Source organism: Balaenoptera musculus, chromosome 3 (genome assembly GCF_009873245.2).
Source record: "Balaenoptera musculus isolate JJ_BM4_2016_0621 chromosome 3, mBalMus1.pri.v3, whole genome shotgun sequence".
NCBI lineage: Eukaryota > Metazoa > Chordata > Mammalia > Artiodactyla > Balaenopteridae > Balaenoptera > Balaenoptera musculus.
The window spans coordinates 51,074,770-51,080,769 of NC_045787.1; positions in this window are offsets into that span (position 1 = coordinate 51,074,770).

Here is a 6,000-nt window from a genome sequence, read left to right on the forward strand (position 1 = left end):
CCAGAACTTTTTCATCTTGCAAAACTGAAACTCTGTACCCATTAAACAACAACTTTTCATTTTCCCCTTCCCCCATCCCTGGTACCACTCACTTTCTGTTTCTATGAATTTGCAGCAATCTTATCTTTCTTACGTCAACTTTCATTACCCAGCACCTACCACAATCATGCTTCACAAGTATTTGTTGAGTAAATGAATGAATCCATATTTGCACTATACAAAAACAAAGAAACAAAAAGAGGTCACAGCATCATTTGTACTAAGAAGTTAATAACCTCCAAATAGCTAAAATGTATTGAACATTAATCAATACTAGATATCAGACAGTTTATGTTAATTCTGAACTTGGCCCTATAGTCAATTCCCAACACAGTAGCCAGAGTGATCCTTTTAAATATATCAGATGATGTCACACTTGTGCTCAAAACTCTGCGATGGCTTCTTGTTACACTAAGATTAAGAGGTGAAGTTTTCACAGTGGACTATAAAGCCTTATCATACCTGGACCTCTTTACTTCTCTTATCTTTTCTGTTTTCCACCTCTGTCCCTTCACTCCAACCACACTGGATTCTTTGGAATTTCTCAAACTTTCCAGCAATACTCACCTCTGGGCCATTGCACTTGCTGTTCTTTCTACTTGGAACATTTTGGTCTTAATATCCACATTGCTTATGCCTCACTTCCATCAGATCTTTGCTCAAACACACCTCACTAGTGATGTGATCCCTGACTGCCCTATTGAAAAGAGCAGCATGTGCCCCACCCCCACTCTGACTTGCCCCAGTTACTTCCCATATTTTTGTCTGTAGAAGTCATCATCATGTGACCTACCACATATTTCCTTTATATATTTTGTTTGCTTTCTGTTTCCCTCTACATAATGGCAGCTATTTTTGTCTGTTTCATTCACTACTATATCCCAGAATGCAGAACTATGCCTGACACATAGTAGGTGCTCAATACATATTGTTTGAAATGAATACGTTAATAAATAGGGAGAGAAAGCAAGTAGGGGGATTTGACTGGGAAGGGGCACAAGCAACTTGTTCTATATCTCAATTATGTGCATGATTACACAGGTGTAGAAATTTGTTAAAACTCATTGATGTATGCACTTAAATGGGTGCATTATTATTGTATGTAAATTATACCTTAATAAAGGGAATTTTTTTTAAACTAGCAATTTGCTTAAGGTCTCAGCATTTGCAAAGTAGTAAAGCTATAATTCAAACCCAAGTGGGTCTGATTCCAAAGTCTGTCATCTTTTTATGAAATTATGCCACCTCTCCTCATCTCTGCCCTACCTAGTTTCCACAGCTGGCCCCAGTGAGTTCTTCACCAGAAGACTCAGTCTCACTTGTTTTCAGATTTATACATCTCTGAGATACAAGACAGATCTCTGGTTCTGTCTCTCCCACACTTTTAAGATCTTAGGAACATTAATCACATAGATGATAAGAATGTATTTGTCTCCCTCTGGGAGACATGGTAGAACACGAAAAAACCCAGTCATTACCTTTCAGAGGCTCAGATTCCAAATCTAAAATCAGATACTTGACAGCTACTCAATGATATTTAACCGGTGTGATGGTCCAATTTTATTTGTCAACTTGGCTAGGCTATACCTAGTTCTTCAATCAAATACTAATCTAGGTGTTGTTATGAAGATATTTTGCAGATGTGATAAACATCTACAATCAGTTGACTTTAAGGAAAGGAGATTATACTCCATAATCTGGGTGAACCTGATCCAATCAGTTGAAAGGCCTAAGAACAGAATTGAGGTCCCTAAACAAGAAGAAATTCTGCCAGTGGACTGAAATGTCAACTCCTTCCTGAGAGTTTCCAGCCTACCCTTCCTGATGGCCTGCTCTGCGGATTCCAGACTTGCCTACATAGCCCCCACAGTTACATAATCCAATTCCTTGCAATAAACCTCTCTCTTTCTCTTTGTGTGTGTGTGTGTGTGTGTGTGTGATATGAAAAGCATGCAGGAGTGCTGAAAGAATGTGAGTTCTTCCAACTATTAGTGTTCTAATGATAATCCCTGGGACTAATTAGTCCCTAGGTATTCACATTGTTAGCTGGACTTAAGGTATCTACATGAATGATTATGGATATGTTACCATCTCTTCCCGCTCCCTGCCTATGATGGAGTGGGCTTTGTATTGCTTTCTACATCCAAATTATCCCAGACTTAAGCCCTTCCCTATCCTTCTAACCCTTGCCACTATTTCACCCTTTAGTCTGAGTCCTGAGTAGTAAGTACCATCTGGGTTTCCTAGTACTGTACACAGCCTGCTTTATTAGGAAATCAGTGGTCACCATATCTGGAATTAACATGACTGTTTCCTTTGAACACTGCATAAGTAGCTTTGCCTGTCCCAGCTGGCTAGGCTTCTGGAGTCAACTTTTGCAGCCAGGTCCATCTTGCTGTCTAACCATGACAGGCAGATCTTAAACTTTTCCCATCTTACCAGCTTCATGCAGACACCAGGAAAGCATCAAGCTTCCAACTTTCATGATATACACTGTAAAAGATGGTTAGAATGACCAATTCCAATTAACCATGAATGGCTTAACCATAGAGAATAAGGCCTTTTCCAAAAGCAAGTAGGACCCAGTTTTCCAAAGCTGAGACTGAAAATATTCTGTGTGTGTGTACACACCTAACTTTGTGACTTTATTTTCAGAAAATAAATTATTTTTCAACGAGCTGTTTTGCTGTATTATTCATAGTGCTTAACCATTCTGTCCATGTAGCTAATTGCAAGTATACGCTAAATTCTGTAAACTTAAGTATCCGTGAGAATAAGAGAGTGAAACTGTGGGTAATGATTATTACATCTGCTAAGGTACTGCATACTCAGGTTAGAGGCCCCAGGCTTTGGACCCTCTATGTCCAATTGTCTTACACAGACGTAGAGAATGGTCCTGAGGACACGGGGAGGGGGAAGGGTAAGCTGGGATGAAGTGAGAGAGTGGCATGGACATATATACACTACCAAATGTAAAATAGATAGCTAGTGGGAAGCAGCTGCATAGCACAGGGAGATCAGCTCGGTGCTTTGTGACCACCTAGAAGGGTGGGATAAGGAGGGTGGGAGGGAGACGAAAGAGGGAGGAGATATGGGGATATATGTATATGTATAGCTGATTCACTTTGTTATAAAGCAGAAACTAACACATCATTGTAAAGCAATTATACTCCAATAAAGGTGTTAAAAAAAAAAAAAGAATGGGCTATAGGGGATTGAGCTTCTTGGTGCCCAATAGCAAGGACCTGTAGAGAGATTGCATTACTTCAACCACCTGGAAGCAAAGCCCCTTCCAAATGGGAAATGTTAATTCAGTTCTCTCTTGCATCCCTTCTAGGCTGCTTTCTCCAAAACTGGGTGACTTTCAGTTACGAATCCATAGAAAATTAAAAGATGGTATTCGTTGTTAACACTGCATATCCTTTAGACTCTGGAGCAAAATGGCCAGAAAATGGATCCTTAAATTACCATACAATTTTTGCAGCTGGATTTATTTTGTAAAGGGAAGAAAAATGGGATGAAATACCTTGTGTACAGTCTTTTGTGTTATTGTATCGGAATAAATTTGTGCAGAGAAGATGTAAGGTTAGGGTACAACAGGAGAGAAGGCAAAGAAACCTGTTTTGCTTGATTTTAATGAGAAGGAGGATGACTTGCTGTTGATTCAAACACTCCAGCTGCTCCTCCTCCACCCCCCATGCCATGGAGCTGCTGTTCCCTCATTGCAGCGCCTAAGCCACAGCCTCAGGCTGATCCCCCCTGCCACGCCCACCTCAGGTTCTGAGGATCAGATAAATAGGAATGGCCTCCTCCTCTCATACCCACCAGGGTACTCGTTATGGCCAGAGAGCTACCCAAGCTCATGGGGGACAATAGCCATTAAGGCAAGTCCCCAGTGCAGGTGTGAGTGCTGAGACTGGGCCGCCAATGGGATTGATCTGGGTCCCACTCCCCCTTTTCAACTTCGGATTTATTTAATTAGGAGAACAATATGCCAACTTTTAGAGATGACTCAAAGAGAATGGAAAATATTTTTTCATCGATATTTGCAACCCACAACTCGACCTGGACAGATTTTTAAAATTTATTAAATACTCTCCTCACTTCAGAAGAATGTAGAATGGTGCTCAATAAAGCTAGGGAAGACGCAGATCCACCTCGTACAGAAACCCCTGGCAACCCCGTAGGAGCTGCAGCAAATGTAGCTATACCAACAGCTGATCCCAATTGGGATGTGAATGCTGGGGATAGGCCAAAACTTGAACATTATCAAGATTGCATTCTTGCGGGATTGCGAAGAGGGATGCCAAAACAAAGAAGCCTTAATAAAGTACAGGAGGTATGACAGAAACCAAATGAGGATTCTTCAGAATTTCTAAAAAGGGTTTTTAAAGCCTATAGGCAACATACAGGGACTTCCCTGGTGGTCCAGTGGTTAAGACTCAGCGCTCCCAATGCACAGGGCACGGGTTCTATCCCTGGTCGGGGAACTAAGATCCCGCATGCGACAAGGTGTGGCCAAAAAAATTAAACCGAAAAATATAATAATAAAACCTATAGGCATCATACAGATAAAGATCCTGAGGCCCCAGAGAATTTAAAGATGGTCAATATGACTTTTATTGGTCAGAACACCCCCAATATACAAAAGAAACTGCAAAAGGTAGAAGCGCTTTAGGGATGTCTATATTTCACCTTGACATTGCCTTCAAAGTTCTTAATGGCGGGGACCAGGTTCAGGAGAAAAGGGGACAGTGAAGAGTAAACAACAGGCCACTCTGCTGGTGGCTGCCTTAACACAGGGAAGAGCTGGATCAAGGCGAGGACCGCCACAAGGGACTCAGCAAAAGGTAGGAAGCCCACATCTACTTCTGAGAATCTGAAGATTTATAATCACTTACAAGCCAGACTACTTCGGGTGGGCTGAAAGAGCTGACATATCTGGAGTACGTATCTGCCTGTCATTACCCCACAGTCTCTCCTCGTCTTTCAGGTATCTGGTACAATCTGGAGAAATAAGGGTCACATATAAATAAATCTAATTGGATTGAGGGAAACAAAGAGGATTAACTCAATTCCTATTAATTTGGATTAATGTCACATATCTTCCAATGTAGGCCAATGTGTAAGAGAATATGAATTTTTTAAAATTTATTTATTTATTTTTGGCTGTGTTGGGTCTTCGTTTCTGTGCAAGGGCTTTCTCTAGTTGTGGCAAGCGGGGGCCACTCCTCATCACGGTGCGCGGGCCTCTCACTGTCGCGGCCTCTCCCGTTGCGGAGCACAGGCTCCAGACGCGCAGGCTCAGTAGTTGTGGCTCAAGGGCCTAGTTGCTCTGTGGCATGTGGGATCTTCCCAGACCAGGGCTCGAACCCATGTCCCCTGCATTGGCAGGCAGTTTCTCAACCACTGCTCCACCAGGGAAGCCCCAGGCGGATTCTTAACTGCTGCGCCACCAGCGAAGTCCCAGAGAATATGAATTGAAATGAATATATGTTTTCTGTTTTTTAAAGTCTATAGATATTTCTCTGACGAGTTAGATCTTCCTTAGTCATCATAGAAATAAATACCTCTATGTAGAAAACAGTTGTTTTCTTTTTAATTGAAGTATGGTTGATTTACAATATTGTGTTTCAGGTGTACCACACAGTGATTCAGTTATGTATATAATATCCATGTATATTATATATACATGGATATTATATATTTTTTTTCTTTTTCAGATTCTTTTCCCTTAAAGGTTATTACAAAATATTGAGTATAGTTCCCTGTTTTTTTGTAAATTGTGGTAAAATAATATATGACATAAACTTTACCATTTTAACCATTTTTAAGTGTATAGTTCAGTGTGTTTAGTACATTTACATTGTTTGTTGTGAAGCCATCACCACTATATGAATTAAACAGCAATGCCCCATTCCACCCTCCCCCACCCCCTAGCAACCACCATCCTACTTTCTG